This window comes from Nicotiana sylvestris, chromosome 4 (assembly GCF_000393655.2).
Source record: "Nicotiana sylvestris chromosome 4, ASM39365v2, whole genome shotgun sequence".
NCBI lineage: Eukaryota > Viridiplantae > Streptophyta > Magnoliopsida > Solanales > Solanaceae > Nicotiana > Nicotiana sylvestris.
In genome coordinates this window covers 119,454,036-119,468,472 of record NC_091060.1, presented here as the reverse complement: position 1 = coordinate 119,468,472, position 14,437 = coordinate 119,454,036, and the positions used below count along the sequence as shown (strand labels likewise).

The window sequence follows — 14,437 nt, the reverse complement described above, 5'->3', positions numbered from 1 at the left end:
GAGCTATAGAATACGAGTTTGAGATGTGGAAGCGACTACTAATTAATGCTTGAATTAGATTAGACTGTCCACATCACACTCCTTAGAGTGCAGCCCTTTCGGACCCTGCAGCGTGAATGCGAGATACCTTGTGCACCGGGCTGTCTTTTTTTAAATATAACTTAAATCCGTTCTAATTTAGAATTATCCTTTTCTTTGTTACCGTCCGTTCTTCTTTAAAAAAATTGGATTTGTATATGTATATATGTGTGGGGATTAATTAGTTTGGAAGAACTCAACAAAACCTGTGAATCCTACAAAAAGTGGCCGTGTGCCCGTGTATCATGTGATGTTCATCAGGTGTACATCCTACATTAAAATCACCCTCTTCACTCTTCATTTCAAATTTCAATATAATCTTCCCTAGCCTTATTATAAATATTTGACAAGTTGGTCCCAAATTTTCTGCTTCATTATCTTTCACATATCTTCCACTGTTTTTTAGTTATATTTCATACAAATTTTCAAGTATTCTAAGGTGGCTGAAGACAACAGGCAAATTAACAACGATATGGTGACTACCACTCATTCATATGGATTTCTCATTCTTTCAATAGTTACTCTTGTTCTAATGCTAGTCAGCTCTACCCAAAGCCTACGGCCATATCATTGTAACGCCGTCCACTATATATATATATATATATATATATATATATATATATATATATATATATATATATACTGATAAAGTCAAAAAAAATTACACCATTGTCAGTACACAAAACATAGACTGAATTAAAATGAAAATAAGAGGGAGGGGAGAGAGGAGCTAGCTAGCTACAAAAGTCCTCACTCTAATGCTTTTGATGCACATTCTATTTTATTTACTTTTTATATTTTTATTTTTACTATATATAAGTGAACAAGGGGTATACGAACATATTGTACAAAATGAAGTATATAATATACTTTTATTTGGGCCATCTTATTAGCGAATTGAAACGTGTACCACACCTTTGCTTTAGCAAACCACGTATTCTTCACTATTTCAAATACACTATAACTCTCCACTCCAATTCTTTCTCCTTAGATGCTCTCTGCAATTTTCTTTTATATTCATTGAAGTTGAAATATAAGATAAAATATTCTCCGGATCGGAACCACATCTCTTTATTTTGATTGACAAGCTTCCGGTCATTATCTGTTTACAAAATGAACTACTATTCGATATTGTTTATACCTATATATTTCATAGGCAACAATAATATATATAATACTTTACATACAAAATTTCCTTCCTTTAATTTATTGAATTAGCAATTGATGCTTATGTCTCTCAATTTGAGACATAACATTAATGTTAACACTATTACTCCTAGAGCTAGCTAGACATATATTAATTAATGTTGTTTCCTCATAAAATTTCAGTTACCTACCATCGGAAAGGAACAAATATGGAAAATCAAATTAAGGTAATTTAATTTGTATGACAGTTTAGCCTTGTCCACTCTTTATAAAATGGTGAAAATTAAGAATGGAAAATTGCAGGAAGAAAGAAAAGGGGAGTTAGGAATGGAGTTGTATCCAACAGGATCAAGCTTACCAGATTGTTCCCATGCATGTGGACCTTGTTTTCCTTGTAAGAGAGTTATGGTGAGCTTCGAATGCTCCATTGCAGAGTCTTGCCCCATTGTTTACAGGTGTATGTGTAGAGGCAAATACTACCATGTCCCTTCCAATTGATCCATCTTCATGTTGCCACTCAAAATTCCATTTTTTTCATCTAGTGTAATGCTTATTATGGAGTAGTATTATGCCTTTTGGGTTATGGCTGGTTTCGTTCTTGAGAATAGAGAGGCCAATAGATGTAGTAGGGTTTTTTTTTTTTGGTTGAAGCAGAAAGAATTAAGATTTTGTTTGTGGTAATTGTGTAAATAGGAGGAGTTAGTGATGTTGTAAGAGTTTTGTAAGAATGTTCTCTTGCTTTTTCGCACGACTTTTTGTACTTTTATGTCTATGACTTGTCTATGGCCACTGTCCTGTACTGCTTGGCGCTTGCAATACTTAACTATGTCTCTTGACAACATTAACTTCCCCTGCAAAATCCCATGTCAATTCGACAACTTTAAATTTAAACTACTAACATATGGAAAATCTTAAGAAAAATAGGGCGTTGGAATGAATAATACGACTGATTAGCTGATGAGAATTGTTAGCCAAAAATAACCATTTCTTGCACGAAGATAAGTATCTAAAACATGGGAAGTAGTGTAAATATAGCTTTAGTTTGTCCAACTTAGCACCTCCGGATCCGTGGCGCAATGGTAGCGCGTCTGACTCCAGATCAGAAGGTTGCCTGTTCTATTTACCCTGATCCAGGGTCCCTCTTTTTGCTTAATTTTGCCTACTGTATATAATCATCTAATACAGTTAAATGCCTTTTTTGTTTGGTTGGCAAATGCTAAAATGATACAAGTACGGTCCTGTTATAAGATTAACTATATTTGATAGAACAACTCAAATAAGGCTACATTAGACACACTTATCATACTTATTAGAGAAAACATCAATCACTCAGAAACTCCCGACCAAGGTAAATCTAATTTTAAAAGGAAAATATTCAAATATGCCCTTGTACTATATGAAATTGAGCATATTTGTCATTCGTTAATACTTTAGCCCATATATGCCCTTACCGTCACATAATTGGTCCATATATGCTCTTTTTGAAACGGAATCTACCCAAACTAATTAGCTCTTTCTTTAATTGTACTAAAGTGTATTAGAAACACGATCTCTTTTTTATTAGTACCTATTTTTCTTTACCTTTCTCTTTTCTTTCTTCTTTTTTTTCTTCTTTTTTTTCCTTTATCTTTTTTCCCATATCCGAGTTCCTCCATTGCTGATGCCTTTCCCATTTTCGCCACCAATTTCACTTGACAAAACTCATGAATTCCCGCTAATTTTACTATCACAAACCCCACAAGTTCTTCTGGCATGAAGGAGATGAAAATTGTGTTGGGATTTTAAGTATATGATATGCTTAAAATAGGGTGAATGAGAAATGGAGGGAAATAAATTTTTTAAGTGAAATTATAAGTTCCTCCCCTGGCAAAGGGACATTGTCCCATATTGGAAGAGGAAGAGGTTTTTTATGGGTATATAAACAATTGCTCTTCTTCTAGCTCTTGAAGAGTTGAGAAGAAGGCAAGCCTCACACCATCGTCGCTCGCTCGCTCGCTCGGCTCGGTTTCAGGTTCGGATTCGGATTCGGATTTGGATTTGGTCAATTGATTGATTAATTTTTTGGACAAAATTTATTTGTTAGTAGTAAAATATTAACAGAAATGTTATTAAATATTTATTTTAATAACAGAATATTAATATTAAAATAAATATTAATATTAAATCCAATCCATTTTTTAGTTGTGTAGCTGAAAATTAAACTACCATCTTCAATTTTTCCTTTTTATTGTTGAGTAAATAGCGATTTATGTTATGGCATTTATGCTGTGGCTATTTTGCATAAACAGTCATTCTGAAGCGTTGCACTTCTTCAGATTTCAGCCCAACTTTTGCTATAAATACAAGACTATTCTGCTTAGAATTTCCATACGATTTTCTGAGTTTCTCCTCTTTCTTCTGCATACTTTTAACATCAAACAAAGCAACAATAAGTGTGATTTGCTACTAAACTTTGTGTTCACTGAAATACTGGGTTTGAAGTACTATTTGTAACGATCCGACTGGTCATTTTGAGCAATTTCGCCCGATTCGATAGTTTGAGGTCTCAAGCAGCTTCACATTATGTATATCGACTTGTGTGCATGGTTGGATTCAGTTTCTGGATGAATCGGAGTTGGATTAGAAGAAGGAACCTATTTGACCGAAATTGAACTTTTGAGTAAACGGCCCCAGAATGGGTCGTGGGTGATCCCAACAGCTTTATATGGTGATTTTTTACTTAGGCGAGCGTCCGAATTTGGATTTGGAGGTCCGTAGGGTAATTTGAGGTGTTTCGACGAAAGTTGAAAAAGTTGAAGTTTGGAAAATGGAGAAGTTTGACTCATAGCTGACTTTTGTGATATCGGGGTCGGAATGTGATTCCGAGAGTTGGAACATCTCCGTTATGTCATTTTGGACTTGTCTGCCAAATTTGGTGTCATTCCGGGTTGAATTGATAGCTTTTGGCACGAGTTGTAGAAGTTAGAAGGTTTGAAAGTTCCTAAATTCGATTCTTGGTATGATTCGATGTTTCAGCGTTGTTTGATGTGATTTGAGACTTTGAGCGAGTCCGTGATAGGTTATATGACTTGTTTGTGTGTTTGGACGAGGTCCCGGGGGCCTCATGTGTGTTCCGGGTGGGTTGCGGGTCATTTTTCCTTATTTTTGAACTACTGTTTTCTGCTTCTGGTATCCTCTTTCGCGATCGCGAACAACCTTTCGCGTTCGCGAACAACCTTTCGCGTTCGCGAAGCTTTGTTGCTGACCACCTGGAAATTCTTCTTCGCATTCGCGTGCGTGCTGTCGCGTTCGCGAAGCACATCTGGGCAGCCTTCATTTTTTTTCTTCGCGAATGTGATACGTCCTACGCGTTCGCGATGCTTTAATATCTGGGCAGAATATAAGTTTTCCAAATCGAGGGTTAGGCCATTTTTAACATTTTTGGAGTTCTAGAGTTCGGTTTTGGGAGATTCTTTGTAGGTTTTTCAAGAAAAGCGATTGGGTAAGTGTTCTTCACCTAGAATTGATTATATTCCATGAATTTGTCTTTATTTTTATCATTTAATTTGTAATTTGGGATGAGTAAAATGTTGATTTTTGAAGAAAATTCCTAAAATGAAAAAACGTGATTTGAGGGGTCAAATGGTATCGGAATTTAATAAATTTTATATGGTTGAACTCATATTGGAATGTGTATTCGGATTTTGTAATATTTGTCGGGTTCCGAGGTTCGAGCCCGGGGGTCAACTTTTGGACCAATGTTTTTGGATTTTGTTAAAGATTGAGACTATATGATCCGGAATAGTTTCTTGTTTTTTATTTGTGCTTTAAAATTAATTTGGTTAGATTTGAGCCGTCCAGAGGTCTTTTCACCTGAGAAATGCATTTTAGAGTATCGGTTTGTCGTCTTTGAGGTGAGTATCTTGCTTAACCTTGTGTGGGGGACTTCCCCTTAGGATTGAGTCTTCTTTGCTAATTGTAGTCCGTGCATGTGAAGTGTGTGCTCGGACTTATTTGTGGGAAATATGATCTAGGGTTCTTAGGTCCTTAGGTTCAACATGTGGAGAGTATTCCGTTATGATTGGGTGTAATAATTGCTTAAATTGTCTCTATATGCTCCATATGATGTTGCTAGCTTTCCTCGAATTCTTACGTGTTGCATTGACCCTGAATTGCCTTAATTGAAGTGATTGCCTTCCTTATTATTTTGATACTGCATGATTGTGAGTTCCTCCATGACTTCATGCAAATAGGTTACATGTACAATTGTTGTGGTTACCGGTATACTTATCACATGTTTATTATGTCTTGTTGTTTAGTTGAGGTTTCGTTGTGAAGTTAATTATTGGTACAAGTTTGGTTATAGTTGATTCCCTTGCTGGGACATATTTAATCCTTACTGTTAGTGTCACGACCCGAATTTCCCACCCTCGGGAGTCGTGATGGCGCCTACTCGATGAAGCTAGGCAAGCCACAAAATACAAAATTTTTAACTCTTTAATTTTAATCCTTTTTAACAACTTGAATTAACAAGAAATCAACAATTTAAAGATTAACGATAACAGAATAAGTGGAAGACTTAAATAGCTAAAAGTGATCAAAATCAGTACTACAATATCAAAATACTCCTTTACCCGGAATCTGGTGTCACAATATTCACGGACTGTCTATGAATGCTACATACAAATGTCTGAAAAAGGAAATATAGTCTATCTCAGATACAAGTGATAACAAAACATAATAATAGATAGAAGAGAACGTCGGGCCTGCGGATGCCTGCAGGACTATCTCTTGGTCTCTGGGTGGACTGAAGGCTGGATCCCCAAGTGCTACTATCCCAGTGCTGCTCCGGTATCTGCACATAGTGTAGAGTGTAGCATCAGCACAACTGACTCCATGTGCTGGTAAGTGCCTGGCATAACCCCGGTGATGTAGTGACGAGGCTAGGACCAGACTCCAGATAAACCTGTGCAATTATATAATATACGGTGGGAAAATAAACAGGAATAAGCAGTTTAAGTGGGAGGGGGTACATGATTCGGGGAACACATCAAATCCAGCAGAAATAAAGAGAAATATGAGAGAAACAATTCAAAATCTACAATAAAGCAATAATAACACTATTGCGGCGTGCAACCCGATCCATTCATAACATTGTTGCGGCTTGCAACCCGATCCAATATAACATTGTTGTGGCGTGTAACCCGATCCAATATATATTATTATTGCGGCGTGCAACCCGATCCAATATATATTACATTGTTGCGGCGTGCAACCCGATCCAATATATATAACATTGATGCGGCGTGAAACCCGATCCAATATATATGACATTGTTGCGGCATGCAACCCGTTACAATATATTCTTATACCTTAAACTCAACCATACCACGAGTCCCGATAAGGGATCAACAATAAACTACACTATCCCGGCAAGGGAATTCAATAGTAAAAGTATATACATCCTGACAAGGAAGAATCAGTTATAACCAATCTTAACTTAACTCCAACTCATCTCAATTAACATTAATACTCAATCACAAGTGAATTCCACGAAAATAAACTAAATCCTTGCTCAATATCAAGAATCACCAATTAAAGCATCCGTAGTATCATTTAAGAACACAACAAATATCAATTTAAGACTCACGGTCATGCTCGACACCAACCTATAGATACTCGTCACCATGCCTATATATCATACTCTACAAGAAGCAAATAGCAAATAGGACACAACTCCTAATCCCTCAAGCTAAGGTTAGACCGAGCACTTACCTCGAACTTCCACGGCCAACTCAATTCTCAAACACCGCCTTTATTTTCGAATTCGGATCCAAATCAATTGTATCTATACATAATCGACTTCATATCATCAATAAACGCTAAACAATCCAATTCCATTGCTTAATTATAGCTTTCTAATCATTCTTCCCAAAAAGTCAAAAATTGACCTCGGGCCCGCTTGGTCAAAACACGAAGTTTGGACCAAAACCCGATCACCCATTCACCCACGAGCCCGAATATATAATTTGTTTTGAAATCCGACCCCAAAACGAGGTCAAATTCCCAAATAATCAAAAAGCCCTAACTCTACCCAAATCCCCAATTTCTACCATAAAAACCCTAGATTTTTTAATGAAGATTGATGAAATGCAGTGGGAAATCGTAAGAAAAAGGTTTAGAATCATATACCAATGCTTTGGGGAAGAACTTGTTCCTTGAAAATCACCTCAATGCTCTCTAGTTTTGAAAATATGAAAATATGGGCTAAATCCCGACTTAGCTACTGTTTTAATTGCTGGGCAACAATGTTCATCACGTTCGAGAGAACACTGTCGCGATCGCGAAGAGCTGCCAGTAAATGGACTTACGCGATCGCGATTTCCTCTACGCGTTCGCGAAGGGTAAGCCTCCCTAACCTTCGCGTTCGCGGACAACATTAAGCGTTCACGTAGAAGGAAAGACAAGTCCCCAGCCCACCTCCAGTTTACACTACGCGTTCGCGTCACACAGGTCGCGTTCTCGATGAGCAACCCCCCTAATGCTCCGCGTTCTCAACTATGGATTCGCGTTCGCGAAGAACAAATCCACCCCTGTCCCAACTTCCCTTTCGCGATCGTGAGTGTTACTACTCGATCGCGATGCACAAAATATCTGTACACCTGCAGTAGCAATTCTGCAACTTTTCCTAAGTCCAAAACCTTCTGAAACACACCCGAGCCCTCGGGGCTCCTAACCAAACATACGTACTAACTCAATGACATCATACAAACTTATCTATGTTACCAAATCGCCAAAATAACCTCATTAACAATTAATTAAACCTCAAAATCCATGGAATTGTTTTCAAAACTTCTTAAAGCATAAACTTTGCATTTACAGTCCGAATCACGTCAAACGGATTCCGTTTCTTACCAAACTTTACAGAGTTATCTTAAATCACATATAAGACCTGTACCGGGCACCGGAACCAAAATACAGGCCCGATACCAACATGTTCTAATCAAATTTCATTCCAAAAATTCCTTTAAACAATTTCAGAAAATAATTTTCTTTAAAAATTCATTTCTCGAGCTTGGGACCTCGGAATTCGATTCCGGGCATACGCCCATGTCCCATATTTTCCTACAGACCCTCCGGGACCGTCAAATCACGGGTCCCCGTTTACCCAAAAACCGAAGTTAAATTTATTCATTTTACAGTCAAAATTTATCTTTTTTTTCATAGATTTTCACATATAAGCTTTTCGACTTCGTGCCCAAACTACGCACATAAATCGAGGTGATGCTAAATGAGGTTTTCAAGGCCTCAGAACACAGAATTCAATTTAAAAGCAAATGATGACCTTTTGGGTCGTCACATTCTCCACCTCTAAAACAACCGTTCCTCCTCGAATGGACATAAGAAGGAAGTACCTGAGTCGGGGAAAAGATGGGGATAACGGCTCTACATAGCTGACTCAGACTCCTAGGTCGATGCCTCAGGAGGCTGACCTCTCCACTGAACACGAACAAAAGGAAAACTCTTTGATCTCAACTGACGAACCTGCCAGTCTAGGATAGCTATCGGCTCCTCCTCATAAGACAAGTCCTTGTACAACTCGACAGTGCTGAAATATAACACGTGGGATGGATTGCCGTGATACTTCCGAAGCATGGACACATGAAACACTGGATGTACGGCTGATAAGCTCGGAGGCAATGCAAGTCTATAAACCACCTCTCCCACTCGAACAATAATCTCAAACGGACCAATGAACCTAGGGATAAGCTTTCCCTTCTTCCCAAATCTCATCACGCCCTTCATAGGCGACTCTCGGAGCAATACCCGCTCACCGACCATGAAAGCCAAATCTCAAACCTTGCGGTCGACATAACTCTTTTGCCTGGACTGAGCTGTACGAAGCCTATCCTGAATAATCCTGACCTTGTCTTGGGCTTCCTGAACCAGATCCGTACCCAACAACTGAGCCACTCCCGGCTCAAACCATCCAACCAGAGACCGACACCACCTACTATATAAAGCCTCATAAATAGCCATCTGGATACTCGACTGGTAGCTGTTGTTGTAGGCAAACTCTGTTAAAGGCAAAAACTGATCCCATGAGCCTCTAAAGTCAATGACACAATCTCGGAGCATATCCTCCAAAATCTGAATAGTTCGTTTGGACTGCCCGTTTGTCTGAGGATGAAATGTTGTGCTCAACTAAACCCGTGTGCCCAACTCTTGCTGAACTACTCTCCAGAAACGTAAGGTAAAATGCATACCTCGGTCTGAAATGATAGACACATGCACACCATGAAGACGAATAATCTCCCAGATATAGATCTAAGCTAACCTATCAGATAAATAGGAGACTGCTACAGGGATGAAATGCGCTGACTTGGTCAGCCTATCAACAATGACCCATACTACGTCGACCTTCCTCTGAGTCTGCGGGAGTCCAACAACAAAATCTATAGTGATCCGCTCCCACTTCTACTAGGGAAGCTCCATCCTCTGAAATAAACCACCAGTCCTCTGATGCTCGTAATTAACCTGCTGACAATTCAAACACTGATCCACATATGCAATGATATCCTTCTTCATTCTCCGCCACCAATATTACTGCCGCAAATCTTGATACATCTTCGCGGTGCCCAGATGAATAGAGTACCGGGAGCTATGGGCCTCCTCTAAAATCAACTCTCGGAGCCCATCCACAGTAGTCACGCAAACTCAACCCTGCAATCTCAAAACTCCATTATCATCTAAGGTAACCTACTTGGCACCTCCGCGCTGCACCGTGTCTCTAAGAACACACAAATGTGGATCATCATACTGCCGATCACAGATACACTCAAATAAAGAAGAACGAACGACCGTGCAAGCTAACACATGGCTGGGCTCAGAAACATCCAACCTCACGAACTGATTAGCCAAAGCCTGAACATACAAAGCAAGCGGTCTCTCATCGACCGGAATATAAGCAAGACTGCCCATACTAGTTGACTTTCTACTCAAAGCATCGTCCACCATATTGGCCTTTCCCGGATGATATAAGATAGTGATATCATAATCTTTCAACAACTCCAACCACCTCCTCTGCCTTAAATTCAACTCCTTTTGCTTCAACAAATGGTGAAGACTCTTGTAATCCGTGAACACCTTACATGCCACGCTATATAGATAATGCCTCTAATTCTTCAATGCGTGAACAATGACTGCCAACTCCAAATCATGAACTAGATAGTTCTTCTCATGAATCTTCAACTACCACAAAGCATAGGCAATGACCTTGCCATCCTGCATCAACACTGCACCAAGCCCAATACGAGATGCATCACAATAAACTGTATAAGGCCCTGAACCTATGGGAAAAACCAACACTGGTGCCGTAGTCAGAGCTGTCTTGAGCTTCTGAAAGCTCGCCTCACACTCGTCCGACCATCTGAACTAGGCACCCTTCTGGGTCAACCTGGTCATCGGGGCTGCGATAGATGAGAGCCCCTCCACAAACCGATGATAGTAGCCTGCCAATCCCAAGAAACTCCGAATCTCTGTAGTTGATGCTGGTCTAAGCTAGTTCTTGACTACCTCAGTTTTCTTCAGATCAACCTGAATACCCTCTACTGATACAACATGACCCAGGAATGCAACTGAACTCAACTAGAACTCACACTTCGAGAACTTAACATATAACTGACTATCCCTCAGAGTCTGAAGAACCACCTTGAGATGCTGCTCGTGCTCCTCCTAGCTGCGGGAATATATAAAAATATCATCAATGAAGACTATCACGAATGAGTCCAAATAAGGCCTGAACACTCGGTTCATCAAATCCATAAAATCTGCTGGGGCATTTGTCAACCCGAATGATATCACCAAGAACTCATAATGACCGTACCGAGTGCGGAAAGTTGTCTTAAGGACATCTGGTTCCCTAATCCTCAACTGATGGTAGCCAGATCTCAAGTCAATCTTCGAAATTACCTTGGCACCCTGAAGCTGATCAAACAAATCATCAATTCTCAGCAATGGATACTTATTCTTGATTGTAACCTTGTTCAATTGTCGGTAATCAATACACTTTCTCATCGACCCATCCTTCTCCTTAACAAACAACACTGGTGCACCCCAAGGTTAAACACTAGGTCTAATGAAACCCTTCTTAAGCAAGTCTTGCAACTGCTCCTTCAACTCTTTCAGCTCTAGCGGGTCCATGCGATACGGCGGGATAGAAATAAGCTGAGTGCCCGGAGCCAGATCAATGCAAAAATCAATATCCCTATCGGGCGGCATACCCTGTAAGTCTAAAGGGAATACCTCAGGAAACTCACGAACAACGGGCATAGAATCAGTAGAAGGAACCTCAGCGCTAGAATCACGAACATATGCCAAATAGGCCAAACACCTTTTCTCGACCATACGCCGAGCCTTCACATAAGAGATAACGCTACGGGTAGAATGACCAGGAATCTCTCTCCAATCTTAATGAGGCAAACCGTTAAAGCTAAGGTCACAGTCTTAGCATGACAGTCCAAGATAGGGTGATAAGGTGATAACCAGTCCATCCCTAATATAACATCGAAATCGACCATGTCCAGAAGCAACAAATCTACTCGCATCTCAAGACCCCCAATCACAACTATACAAGAGTGATGAACTCGATCTACCACAATAGAATCACCTACCGGTGTAGACACATAAATAAGAACACTCAATGAATTACTAGGCATGACCAAATACGGTGCAAAATAAGATGACACATACGAGTATGTAGACCCTGGATCAAATAACACTAAAGCATCTCTATCACAAACCAGAATAGTACCTGTGATAACTACAACTAAAGCCTCAGCCTCAGGCCTTGCTGGAAGAGAATAACATCGGGGCTGGGCCCTACCACCCTGGACTACATCTCTTGGACGGCCTGCAGCTGGCTGGCCTCCACCTCTAGCGGTCTGATCTCTACCTCTAAATCCTCTACCTCTACCTCTAGCACCTCTACCCCAATCTCTAGCTGGCTGGGCGATCTGTGGAACGCCTGGTGCCTGAACCATAGCACGGGAACCCTGCTGCTACGACTGAGTACCTACCAACCTTGGTCAAGCCCTCTAGATATGACCATACTCACAACACTCATAGCATCCTCCTGAGTGATGTGGCTAAGGAAACTGAGACTAACCATGGCGACCTGAATGACCATACCAAAAACTCTAGAGTGGCGGTGCACTGATAGGAGCTGGTGGTGCACTGTAGGGCTGCTGATCAAAATACTGCATGTAAGAACCACTGCTACCTAAAGCACCGTGAGAAACCTGAAGTGCTGACTAAAAGGGCCTAAGAGAATGGCCTCTACCATACGAATCCCTGCCTCCAGACGAGGCACCACTGAATCTGCCTGAATGACGGGGCCACTTTTCCGACCCATGACCACTTCCCTACGACAGAACTATCTCCACTCTCCTAACCACATTGGCCGCCTCCTGGAAGGTAATCTTACTCCCAGCCTCCCTAGCCATCTGAAGACGAATCGGCTAAATAAGACCGTCAATAAACCTCCTCACCCTCTATCTCTCTCGGTAGGAAGTATGAGAAGAGCAAGGTGAGCGAAGTCGATGAATTTGGTCTCATACTGGGTAACAGTCATGGAACCCTGCTGGAGATGCTCAAACTACCTCCGATAGGCCTCTCTCTGAGTGATGGGGAGAAACTTCTCTAGAAATAGCTGAGTAAACTGCTCCCAAGTCAAGGCTGGTGATCCGGCTGGTGTAGCCAAGCAATAATCTCTCCACCAAGTCTTGGCAGATCCAGAAAAGCGAAATGTAGCAAAATCAACCCCATTGATCTCAACTATCCCCATGTTCCTGAGAACCTCAAAACAGTTGTCTAGATAATCCTAGGGATCCTCAGTAGATGCACTGCTAAAAGTAGTAGTAAAGAGCTTGGTGAACCTATCAAGCCTCCACAAAGCATCAACAGACATAGCTGATCCATCACCGGTCTGAGCTACCACACCCGGCTGAACTGCTCCAACTGGCTGAACTGCTAGAGTCTGAATCTGGGGAGCTACCTGCTCTGGAGTGCGAGTAGCATGTGTCTGGGCTCCTCCTCTAGCCTAAAAGATGGCTGGTGCTACAGGAAGCTAGCCTGCCTGGGTGACACTCTCCATGAGGCCCACTAGTCGGACTAGAGCATCCTGAACAACTGGGGTAGCAATAAACCCCTCTAGGGACTGATCTAGGCCCATCGGAACTACTGAGGCCGGAACCTCATCATCAAAATCAGTGTGAGGCTCCGCCACTAGTGCTTCTGCTCGCGGTTGAACTCTGCCCCTACCTCGTCCTCTGACATGGCCTCGGCCTCTGCCCCTCATAGGAGCTACTGCTGGGGGCTCGGGATGTGGATCGGTGGATAAGGAAACATGTGTTCTCGCCATCTGCGAAAGAACAGAGTAGAAATTCAATTAGCATTGAGAAACAAAACCGCACGACAAGAATGAACAAATGTGAAGTTTTTCCAAACTCTATATCCTTTGGGGGATAAATACAGACGTCTCCGTACCTATCCCTCAGACTCTACTAAGCTTGTTTGTGAATTGTGAGACATGTGTAACCTAGAGCTCTGATACCAACTCGTCACAATCTGTATTTCCCACCCTCGGGAGTCATGATGGCGCCTACTCGATGAAGCTAGGCAAGCCATGAAATACAGAAATTTTAACTCTTTCATTTTAATCCTTTTTAACAACTTGAATTAACAAGAAATCAACAATTTAAAGATTAACGATAACAGATTAAGCGGAAGACTTAAACAGCTAAAAGTGAGAAAAATCAGTACTAAAATATCAAAATACTCCTCTACCCGGAATCTGTTGTCACAATATTCACGGACTGTCTATGAATACTACATACAAATATCTGAAAAAGGAAATACAGTCTGCCTCGGATACAAGTGATAACAAAACATAATAATAGATAGAAGAGAACGCCGAGCCTGCGGATGCCTGTAAGACTACCTCAGAGTCTCTTGGTGGACTGAAGGTTGGCACCCTAAGTACTACTGTCCCAGTGCTGCTCCGGTATCTGCACAGAGTGCAGAGAGTAGCATTAGCACAATCGACCCCATGTGCTGGTAAGTGCCTGGCCTAACCCCGGCGAGGTAGTGACGAGGCTAGGACCAGACTCCAGATAAACCTGTGCAATTATATAATATACGGAGGGAAAATAAACAGGAATAAGAAGTTTAAGTG

General features: G+C 41.0%; 1 long non-coding RNA gene across 1 annotated transcript; it reads left to right on the top strand.

Moving 5' to 3' along the window:
• Window positions 1-595: 595 nt before the first annotated feature.
• LOC104237574 (uncharacterized) lies at window positions 596-1,452 on the top strand. The gene is made up of 2 exons (XR_011406609.1): window positions 596-650; window positions 1,408-1,452. It is a non-coding gene; the product is annotated as an uncharacterized lncRNA (long non-coding RNA).
• Window positions 1,453-14,437: the final 12,985 nt, after the last annotated feature.